Below are 11,218 nucleotides of genomic sequence, written 5' to 3'. Positions count from 1 at the left end.
GATCCTCTTGCCATCTCTCTGCCCTCCTCCGTGAAATGAGCAAACCGTCTGCAATGACTGCAAAAACACACACACACACACACACACACACACACACACACACACACACACACACACACACACACACACACACACACACACACACACACACACACACACACACACACACACACACACACACAAAGACACACACACACACACACACACTCACACAAATAGTTTTTGTAGGTCATTGTTACGGTTGTGTTAATATTGGAATTCACAGCTCATCTGCTTCAGAAGAACTATACCCTTCAGTATGAAGATTCTCCAACAAAGTGGAGCACCACCACTTCCTGAGATGTGTTATGCATGCTGTGGAAGATAACAGTATATCAGTCAGAATTAACTTCCAAAGACTGCAATGAGAGTATAGACTGTTTTTACTCGACTGCATCATTATTTTGCATTAACTTTAGCCATTTCATTTTTGTATATATTCCTTCATATATATTTGTATGTATCTAGTATACTATTTGAAATTTGAAATAAGTTGCATGTAATTATAACTATTATTTAAAGTGTCTTCTATCGTAGATAAATACGTTAGCTTAAGGCAGTGGCGTCCCTATGCTGTTTTATTCTGGGATAAAGCCTCGGATGTTATTAAATTAGCCCCAAATATGATCTTTGGGAAAGAAAAAAAGAAATTAAAATTCATAAACATTTATAAGAAGCCTAGTCTAGATAGACATAGTCCTTCTGGCAAGAGAATAAGCAACAACCTGTTTACCTCAAATGTATTAACCTATCCCATCCCAGGTGTGTGTGTGTGTGTGTGTGTGTGTGTGTGTGTGTGTGTGTGTGTGTGTGTGTGTGTGTGTGTGTGTGTGTGTGTGTGTGTGTGTGTGTGTGTGTGTGTGTGTGTGTGTGAGGTCTGCCTCACTTGTATTCAAAATCATTTGCAATAACTTGAATGGAACTTTAGACATTTGGGGATAGCTTAGCAGTCAGGTAGCTATTTAAAGCTATAATAAACCGCATATTTCGTTTATTTAGATAAAGCATTATGAATGGTGGTGTGCGTATATATATATATATGGTTTGTATCTGTCGTTTGTGTGTGCATATTGTGGCAACCCGTCTCTGGCACAGCGCCCCTGGAGGCCAAGGGGGCAGGTTGTGGAGGTGGTGTACCACCGATTCTCAAAAGATGGCGCCAGTAAGAACATTGGTGCCAATCATTAAAATGCGGAGCACCTGAGGAGCTGGTGGGGAAGCATGCTTTAAAAAGCATGCTTCCACACTCATTCAGGGCTCTCCTGGTTCGCGTGTGCAGAGAGACTAGGAGGAACAAGGCTGTGGATTCCTCCAAAGCTGAGTTTTGTTTGGTTTGATAGATATATATTTTATGTTTGAAAGTAGTAAGCTCCAGTTCGTGTGCTTATTGGAAGGAGGCGGCTCACTCACCAAGCCGGGTTGCCACAATAGACTGGGGCAGACTCAAAGTGCTTCACATATAAACATTGTCATACAATAAAATAAAATAATAGATAAGTAAAAGAAAAACATATGCAAAGAAATGGGTAAAATAGAAAGTTAAAAAGGCATTTTAGTATTAAAATAGAAAATGAAGGCAAAGTTAAAAAAAGCTTTTTAGAAAGTGCAATGTATTTAAGATTTAGCAGAAAGCTATAGCAAACATAATAGTCTTCAGTCTTGTTTTAAAGGTGCTCAGAGTTGGGGCAAGTCTTAAATCCTCTGGGAGTTTATTCCAGCTATTTGTTGCATAGTAACTAAATCCTGCTTTCCCATGTTTTGTGTTTACTCTGGGGATAATTAACTGATTGGTCTCAGAGCTTCTTAGTGGTCTAGATTAGAAGGCTGATGTAGTGGAAGCATATCAGCTCAATATTTTGGGCCTAAACCATGTAGGGATTTATAGGTTAGGAACATGATTTTAAAATCAATTCTCTGACCTACAGGAAGCCAATGTTTTCAACGATTTCAGAATTGGTGTAATATGATCCAATTTTTTGTTCTTTGTTAGAACTCTAGCAGAGCATTCTGAACAAGCTGAAGCTTCCTCAGAGTTTGTTTTGGGAGACCTGTAAGGAGTCCATTGCAGTAATCAAGCTTACTAGTGATAAAGGCATGTACAAGTTTTTGTAGGTCTTCGGTGGACATGAGCCCTCTAAGTCTTGCTACATTTTTAAGGTGATAAATGCCGATTTTGTAACTGATTTGATGTGACTGTCGAAATGTAAATCTGAATCCATAACCCCTAGATTTCTGGCTTTGATTGAGGTTTTCAGGGACAGAGTGAAGGTGTTGGGTTACTTTTGGGTTACAGTAAGGTTTTCAGTAAGGTGCATTGAATGAAGACTTTTTTCGTTTTGAAGTTTGAATCTAAATCAGTCAAATCAGACTCATCCCTTTAATTAAAATGAGGGAGGTCATTTAAGATCAAACAAAGGGCTGAAATAGCCTCTAACTGTTACAAGAAGACCACAGGGTGCCGAACCTGCATTGGGTTTTACTAATTAGCTCACCTGCCGCAGCTTGCCTGCCAGGTGGTTTTCTTAATTAGTTAATTGGTTGCATCTGGTGCGTTCACTTAAAAGGGAACCGGACAGTACATTTGTTTGTGTACTGTTGAGGTCTGTTGTGACTTGTTTAACATCTCTTCCACTTTCACAGGTTAAAGACTTTTTGAAGTAAAGAGGAGCATCTCATCTGAACCTGATGTGAGTAGAATTGTGTGACAAAGCACAACTGACGTGACTTGTATGTAGTGGCGGCTGGTAGTTTTTAAAGTGAGGGAGGAAGGACTGCGCGCTTGGTTGCCATTGGCCTGCTTGCACTGTTGATGTATGGGGGCATAAGAATGTGAGACTCAAGTTGTTTCAGGATGTTTTGGTGAACTACAAAATAGTATGGAGGGATAGTTATGTGAATACATTTGATACAAAGCCACCAGTTGCATCACTGTAATTTGAAAGCTGGTGGGCAGCATGTCTTTGAAATAGTCTACAAGGACAGAAGGAAAGGATGCAAAGCCCAATTTTCAAATCAGGCCTACTTGATTTGTCAAAGTAAATAAAAAAATCTGGGCCTATTTTTGCTCTCAATGACTTAAGTTATTTGTTGTAATTTAGCTATGTTTATTTTCAGTAACAATTGTTTTAAGAAAAGACTGACCTAAAGTGATGCCATTTAAAATGCATCATGCTCTCTGAATCATTCACCCTTTCCACACAATTTCCACAATATCAAACAGAACGGTAAGAGCAATAAACTAGTAAAAAAACGAGAACATTATTCTAGATTCAACCTGATCTATAGGTATGGTGCCTAGCAAGGAAAGTCGCATAGCAGCAACGTGAACTTGACAATAGTCGTGGCGTTTGGTGGCCCTATCAAGATTTTCACATCAGGGAAACCATGAACAGCCCACGCTGGAGATTTGCCATTATTCATTAGCCAACAGGGCCAGCAATACAGTCGATTGCTAGTAATGCTACCAGTTAGCCATGAGTACCTAGCAAACCATGTAGCACCCACAACACTGACGTTGCCATTACTTTGGTGATCTCGATTTTGCGAAGTGGTCTACCTTTTTCTTTGGTCGCTAACTTGGCACTGTAACTCAATGAATGGAATGCTTTGTGTAATTAAACATGAACAATGTCCAGTGTTTCCATTGTATACTTTATTCGCAAATGTTAGAATTTCGTTATCCTTCAGATGATTTCACCTGCTTTGCGTCTCATGAGCGGCAATGCAGGCAGAGCGGGTATGTTATCGACATCGTTGCCAGATTGGGCATATATCCCGCCCAATGATAATTTTCCCAGCCTAAAGTGGTTAAAAGTAGCCCAATTGGGTGGGAAATAGGCCCAATCTGGCAACACTGCTCACCAGCCAGGGATCCTGCTTATTGGTTCATAGCGCAGCGCGACTAGATTTTTGCGCGAATCAGACGCCTGTAAGGTCACACCCACTCGAGGAGGACTTTCCTCCTCTCTCCCATTGAACCAATGTTATTCACTGGCCGCGCAGTACTTTCTGGGAAATGAGAATGGGAGTCAACGGAGGCAGAGGGAGGACCTTCCTCCCTGAAGTAATTGTCAAAAGGCGATAGGGGGTGATAATGTCCCTTTACCCAGGGAAACTAACATTATATATTCAAAGGCATTAAAGTAGTCATATTTAAGGGCATTAATTCATTACAGTAGTCTGGGCAATCTATATTTTTTTATTCTCAACAATCTTAAGGAGGATCTTCCTCCCTTTCCTCAATGAAGAGCCCCCAATATAAATCACTGATAATATGTGAAGGAAATCTGGGATTTGTGGTGGTTAACTCATTTGAAATTTGGACCGATGAGTAAACTGTTCCTTCCTTCAAAGGTCTATCATGGATAATTTAAACTGCAGTTCTGTGAGTAATCCCAACTTAACCATGAAGCATAACTGCAAACTGTAAGTCATTCATTTCTCATTACTCTTGGGCACATTGATGTATTTTGGCTTCCTGGTGAGTGAACCTGTTACCTGAAGGTTGATCTGAGTATTGAGGATGTTTTATTGGTTCATGGGTTACTTAGGTGTTTGGTTTATGTGGTTTTAAATGATTTGTTAAAATGGTTACAGGCTCCAAGTTATTGTTGTAAGCTGGAGTAATGGGTTGTGTTCTGATATCTTCAGTCTTCTTTCATTCTACTCTCCTGAGCTCTGCATCTTCATCACATGAGTGTTGGTTTACTGGGAGGGTGTGGTCTGAGTGACAGAGGTGGCATACTGGGATACAGAGCTGTTGAAGTCTACAGGTCTGTAGACACGCCCCCTCAGGGGAAACCGAGTCTTTGAGAAACGTCGTGACGTCATTTACATGGACTGAATGTTCTTAAAGATGGAGACAGGGATTCAGAAGGAGAAACACCAGGGGGAGATGAGGGGGGCTCCTCATCTCAACGACTAACACAACTTCAGTCTGACACAGAGAAACCATGGAACACATTCAACAGCCCCTCCAGGCATCGTGACGCCTCAGGAACAGTTTCATTTCCAAGAAGGTCTTATTTGGGGCCATCCCCATATGGATCCTGCTCCTCAAGAGCCACCCCCCTCCATTGGGGTGGTCTTCTGAACAGATTACCTCCTTCCTGTCCTCAGGCTGACTAAAGCTGCACCGTTTGCATCTGTGAAGGCCCCTCATTCAGGAAACCACGCATAATCCATCACCAATGTGGGACGCCACTGAAGAATGTTGTACATCATTTACGTCTCTGGAGACATTGGTTGTTCTGTTATGGGTGCCCTTGCAGGAGAGCTGGGGGGGGATGATGGGAATGTTATTTGGCATGAGGTTTTTACCCTGCATGATTGTTTGGCCTTTTATGGCTCAGTGGTGTGTGTTTGGGTTTGACATGAGATGGAAGATTTTTGAGCATCGATAGGGTTCTACTGTGTGTGTGTGTGTGTGTGTGTGTGTGTCTCCCACTCACACCTGGCATGGGGTTCTACGTGCCTGTCCTGGGTTCTATGTGTGTCCGGCTTGCTTTGACGGTGATAATGTTCATATGGGGGTCTGTGTGATTGGAATGGTCAACTAAATCATACCTGATGGACGGCCACACGTTTACTTAAGGGCCTCCAGTAGACATGATAGCCCTGAGCGACGCTCCGGAGCGATATCCAACACACTGGGCAGGAAGGAGAGTATCCAACTCAAGTGTTAAAGGATGCAAGCGGCGTGTTCAGATCCGTGACTTCAAACTAGGACTTCACCAATCAGGATCAATGGAGGATGGACACCAAAAGGAATTCCACAAGGAGAGTCTGACGTTGGAAAGGGACCTAAATGGATATTCAAGATGACCTGTAATGAGACGGCTCTTCCTACCTGGCTGGATTGATGGAGAGCCCTGTGGATCTTGTCTCGCTCTCAGTTGGACGTCTACTCAGGCTGAACTGTATTTGTTTCGGACAGGACTAGCTGAACGATTGGTTCCCTTAAATCAGAACCAATCCGGGAACTCCAGCTATTGCGCTCTTCGAGCTGAAGTTGTGCTCTTCAGCTGAGGAGGTAAGGAAACCTTCACTGGGGCTTCAAGGTGTAAAGAGGAGAATGTTTCAAAGTGTTCCATGGTACTCTGATGAAGACCATTGTTGTGTTCCATTGGCTGAGAGGAAGAACCCACACATCTTCCTCTTGGCCTTTCTCCGCCGAGAATCCTGGCGCCATCTTGAAGGATATTCCAGCTCATGTAACTGATGTCAAGACGGATTCTCAAACACTTGGTTTCTCCTGAGGGGCGTGTCTATGGAACTGAAGACTTCAGACAGCACTGTATCCCAGCATGCATCTCTGCTCACTCAGACCACACCCCCATGGGTAGAATGCAACACTCTAGTGATGGACATGTAGAGTTTTATAAGTAACGAGGGAGCAGACTAAGGTGATTATAACACAATGGAATGTCAAGTCTGTAAATCTTTAAACCATGAAGATGGTTAGATAGTTCAGGAATTGGGCTTATTTTTTATCATGGGCAGTCCTTTCACTCGGATGCTCACTGGAGCTGTGCATGATTTGCTGTTGGTGATGAGGCGGTCAGGGTGACGTTGAAGGGCTATGGTTGGCTCTCTGTGAGCTCAACGTTTAGATTTGCTCTGTATGGTTTGTACCCTGAATAATCTAGATAATTGTAAAATGTAGACACGGTTTTGTATTGAATGATTTTAGGTTTAAAGTTGTTGTGGGACGTACATGGTAGTTTGGTTCTTCGTATGGTTTTGAATGATATAACTTGTACACACTGGGTGCATAATAATGTAAAGGTACACTGAATAGTAGTAATGTCCAACAGCAACAAACAGATCTCCTCAAGGTAAGTCTGTTGGCTGTGTTTTAATGAAGACCATCGCTGGACTTCAGGATCTTCCTTCCGTTCAGCTCAAGGTGAGGCGCTGTTTCGGTTTTTCTTTGGTTGGTTCCGGTTGGAATGTTCGGATTCCAGTCGGACGGTTTGTGCTTCCCGCCGTGGAAGGTTCTGAGTGCGGTCACTTGATTTAGTCCCAATGGTTAGCATAGAATGTTGTAGTCTTGACAACCATAAGAAACCACCTGGCAGTTAGTTTGACGGGAGTCCCCTGAGGGACTCTGGCGGAACGTTCTGGATTGTATTTGAGTAACCTCGAGGCGTTGCCAACGGAAACATTTTTCAGTCGGTTTCCATTGGGAATTGTTGCCACTATCTTAAACAACTAAAGTTTGATATTAAATACATACTGAGACGTACGTCGTACAATATGTTGATAATTTCCGATGGTTGCGCCGTACTTTTAACCACGATGACGTTGCGGGACTCTCACTGCGTACAAAACAGCGTTCTACTTGCGGGCCCATTTTTGACATCTGGGAAGGCTGAAAATCATTTCAAGATGGAAGATAATTTGACATTTCTTCAACGGAACCCAGCACCTGAATATGGCTGAGTATATTTGATTTAATATCGATACTGATTAGTGTTCTTTTTTATTTCAGCTTTTGTACGTTCTAAATATCTGCTGTCATTAATTGCCACAGAAGTTAAACCCTACCCAATGGAATGACGTTAAACAACTACTTTGGTGCAGAGTTACCAACTGGATAATATCAAAGCTAAAATAATGGTCGTCATTCCCACATGTCACAGTAGAAGATACTCTAGAAAGACTTCTTGCCCCAACTCTGAGTACCTTTAAAACAAGACTGAAGACTTTTATGTTTGCTTTAGCTTTCTGCTAAATCTTAAATACATTGCACTTTCTAAAAAGCTTTTTTAACTTTGCCTTTATTTTCTATTTTAATACTAAAATGCCTTTTTAACTTTCTATTTTACCCATTTCTTTGCATATGTTTTCTTTTACTTATCTTTTATTTTATTGTATGACAATGTTTATGTGAAGCACTTTGAGTCTGCCTTGTATGAAAAGTGCTATATAAATAAAGTTGCCTTGCCTTGACTTGCCTAGAACTGTACAAGGTTAAAAAGGTAACATGTAGTTTCCCAAGGTGTCTGCCTCATCACCCAGAGCAAGACCTCCACCTCCTCACCCAGAGCCAGACCTCCACCTCCTGTCAGAAGTCCTCCAGAACAGGTCAGTGCTCTGTGTGAGTAGTCTTCTCGGGTCAGTTTCAATGCATGGCCTGAACCACTTCTTTAAACTTGTGGACTGCTGTCTTCATTCCCAAAAACAGGATGCTCATGTCTGGTCTCAAGTCTTTTCTGGCCTTGAGTTATAAAATAATAGTTCAATTAATTGTGTAACTCGGTTTCGGATGAGTCAAATAAGTTTATTGTTGGGCAAATGCTGATATAAACCTTCTGCTGTAGCTGAAAGGCGAGGCTGAGAGGCTGGGGACCGGAGGCTTGTGGTGCCAGGGTGGACCAGAGACTGAGGCTGGAGACCAGGGGCCTGCAGCACCGGACCAGAGGGTAACCATCACTAAGCTCATCTGAAACACTAAAATCCACGGTAGTTTAGGTTTAGTTTTGATCATCTTATGACTTTAAATCTGTGCCAAGCTGTGATTTGAGTTAATTCATACAGGGGTTATGCAAGAGTCATATGAGCCATTAATGTTACTAGTGCTGCTACGACCGTAGTGGATGAATTGCTGAACGCGACAATCTGCAGACGTTGTCTAATTTAAGTGTTTAAATTTGTCTTCCATTTTACAAGTGAACCTCAGATGCAGGAGGTGGGGCGTATTGCGTCCCCAGGTGATTTACTGCTGATACAACTGTGTTTGTAACCAGACCAGGAATCCATGGCTGAAGGAGCTGATGGAGGCGCCGTGCTGACGGGAGGAGCCGTGCCGAAGGAGCTGGGCTGGTGGAGGAGCTGGTGGAGGGCCTGCCTGGGGAATGACGTCTGTCGTGGGGTAGAATACTGCTACCACAAACTACCGGCGTTTGTACCATATATACCAGACGACTACATCTGTTTTACCACATGTTGAAGCAAGACTTCCGCTGTTTGTTCCAGACCAGGACTCTGTCTGAGGAGAGCTGCTGGAGGAGGTGAGATGCTGGACGACGACTAGGAATTGACCAACAAGGATTCCTCGTAAGTTTGTATTTACTTACATGGTTGACTTAAAGGGCAAAATGCAGTTGTTACTTTGACATGCGTTAACCAACTACCGCTGTGTTTTCTTACTAGAACGTGTTTCTGGAGCGGAGGCGAGCTGGTAGGGGAGCCGTGAATCTGGAGGATGACCATCACTCTACCGACAGGGATTGTAAGTTTGTATTCACCAAACAAACTGGAAATAAAGGGCTTAAAAATAAGACCAACTACATGTTTGTTACCAGACTTTATGGCCAGACTCGCGCTGTTTGTTCCAGACCAGGACTCTGGCTGATGGAGGAGCCAAAACTCTGGAGGACAACGTCACTCCACCAACCAGGATCCTCGTAAGTTTGCCTAAAATAAACAGAGTGGACTTGTTGTAACGCAGGATTAGTTTGTCCTGTAAAAGTTACGGCATACTATTGTGATTGTTTACCAGACAAACTACAGCTGCTACTTTGTTACGCGCCATTAGAGCCCAACTACTGCCGTGTTTGTGACCTTACATTAGAGACAAACTACTACTGTGTTTGTTACCTGATATTAGAGACAAACTACTACTGTGTTTGTTACCATACATTTGAGACAAACTACTACTGTGTTTGTTACCTTACATTAATTACGTTTGTGACCAGGAGTCTTGAGGACTGATGGAGAAGCCGTACATCTGGAAGGTAAATCCTGAGGACCACCAGGACTCTACCATCAAGGATTCCTCATAAATGTGCATGATTTGGACATAGTGGACTAGGTAGGGGGTTGCGTCCTTGAGCAAGGCGCCCTAAAGCCTGCCTGCTCCTTAATGACTTATCTTTGGTTCAGATAATGTTGCATCTTTTGAATATTGAGACTAATCATTGTCCTTGTTTGGTCCGGGCAGACACACCTGAGCTGAACCTCACCTGATCCTGTTTGGTCCGGGGTAGACACACCTGAGCTAAACCCGCCCTGATCCTGACATTCTGCTGGTCCCGTCTCCTCAGTTCATCTGAGCTTCGTCCTCCAGAAGACCTGCTGAGCTCAGCAGTCTGAGGCTGATGGATCAATGACCTCCAGTGGGAGTGATCTTCTTGACCCCACATGTAACCGTGTGCTTCCACACGCCTTTTCCTCACGTCTGTCACTAACCTCACTACTTCACTACTCTCTACTGCTTCCTCTTTTCTTCCTTCTCTGTGGTTCAAACCTTTACACGGAAGGCGCGTCTTCCTGCCCTCAGAGGGTTTAGCGTTAGGGTTGAGAGTCAGGGTTTAGAGTCAGGGACAGAGCTGGTCAGGGAGGACTGCTTTTACACAAACCTCTTCACTTGCTTTCGGAATGGTGGTGACATTTTGAAAAGATTCATTTGGGAAAATGTTTTCCTCTGCTTTCCTTTACAAATTGTATTACACTTCTGTCAAGTGTTTTTGTTTATATATTAAAATCCCACATCGACCTCTACATGTTTGTTGCGGTTCATTTAATTGTCCTTTAACTTGGTTAATGTCAAGCTAAACTCCTGCAATACATTTAATATACATGATTGTTATTCTGCAATGTTCACATAATCCATTTTGTAAAAATATGAAACCTCCGATATTACTACTAAATTCAAGCCTATTCATGTATTTAACAATGTACATACTGCCCCGCAGGCCATTCTCTGCTACTACAACACGTTCAATCCACCAACCCGTCTCGCATCAATGTACTATAGCTACGTTGGTTCAAACGGAAAATGTAGTTTGGTATGAGACTGTTGTCCAGCAGAGGGAGCTGTCATACACCTTAATAATACAGAAATGTCTATTTACATTTTAAAATGTTCATGGGCTGGTCTAGTTTGTCTGCAAATAACTCTGCCTCCAGCAACAGGATTGGTCGAAACATGAAGTGAAGGAAATAAAAGCCCAGTTCACCAGATCTGAGGTCAGCTGCGCTCAGATTTTGGATCATGAATGTATTGAGCTCGGAGGAGGACGGTAGGATGCGTGTTTACCTGGTCGATTAGGCCCTGAACGCAGACCCTGAACCCAGGCATCCTAATCACAGACCCTGTGTTTAATTAGCCCCAAATATAATTTTTGTGTTAAAGTAAAAATATTTATAATTTATAAGTACTAGCCTAGTCTAG

At 42.7% G+C, this 11,218-nt stretch overlaps 1 long non-coding RNA gene across 4 annotated transcripts; it reads left to right on the top strand.

Annotated features, from left to right (window-relative positions):
• The first annotated feature begins 2,608 nt into the window (after positions 1–2,608).
• LOC130374377 (uncharacterized) lies at positions 2,609–11,001 on the top strand. Of its 4 annotated transcripts, XR_008893602.1 has the most exons (9): positions 2,609–2,726; positions 4,393–8,127; positions 8,364–8,465; positions 8,790–8,914; positions 9,019–9,099; positions 9,196–9,274; positions 9,348–9,449; positions 9,741–9,856; positions 9,986–11,001. It is a non-coding gene; the product is annotated as an uncharacterized LOC130374377 (long non-coding RNA). The 4 variants fall into 4 exon arrangements; XR_008893603.1 differs by lacking the exon at positions 2,609–2,726 and having other exon boundaries at positions 5,000–8,127; positions 8,795–8,914; positions 9,986–10,993; XR_008893604.1 differs by lacking the exon at positions 2,609–2,726 and having other exon boundaries at positions 5,000–8,127; positions 9,381–9,449; positions 9,986–10,992.
• The last annotated feature ends 217 nt before the right edge of the window (positions 11,002–11,218 follow it).

Source organism: Gadus chalcogrammus, chromosome 21 (assembly GCF_026213295.1).
Source record: "Gadus chalcogrammus isolate NIFS_2021 chromosome 21, NIFS_Gcha_1.0, whole genome shotgun sequence".
Classification (NCBI taxonomy): Eukaryota; Metazoa; Chordata; class Actinopteri; order Gadiformes; family Gadidae; genus Gadus; species Gadus chalcogrammus.
The sequence above is the reverse complement of the archived record's forward strand: the minus strand, read 5'-3'. Positions and strand labels throughout refer to the sequence as shown.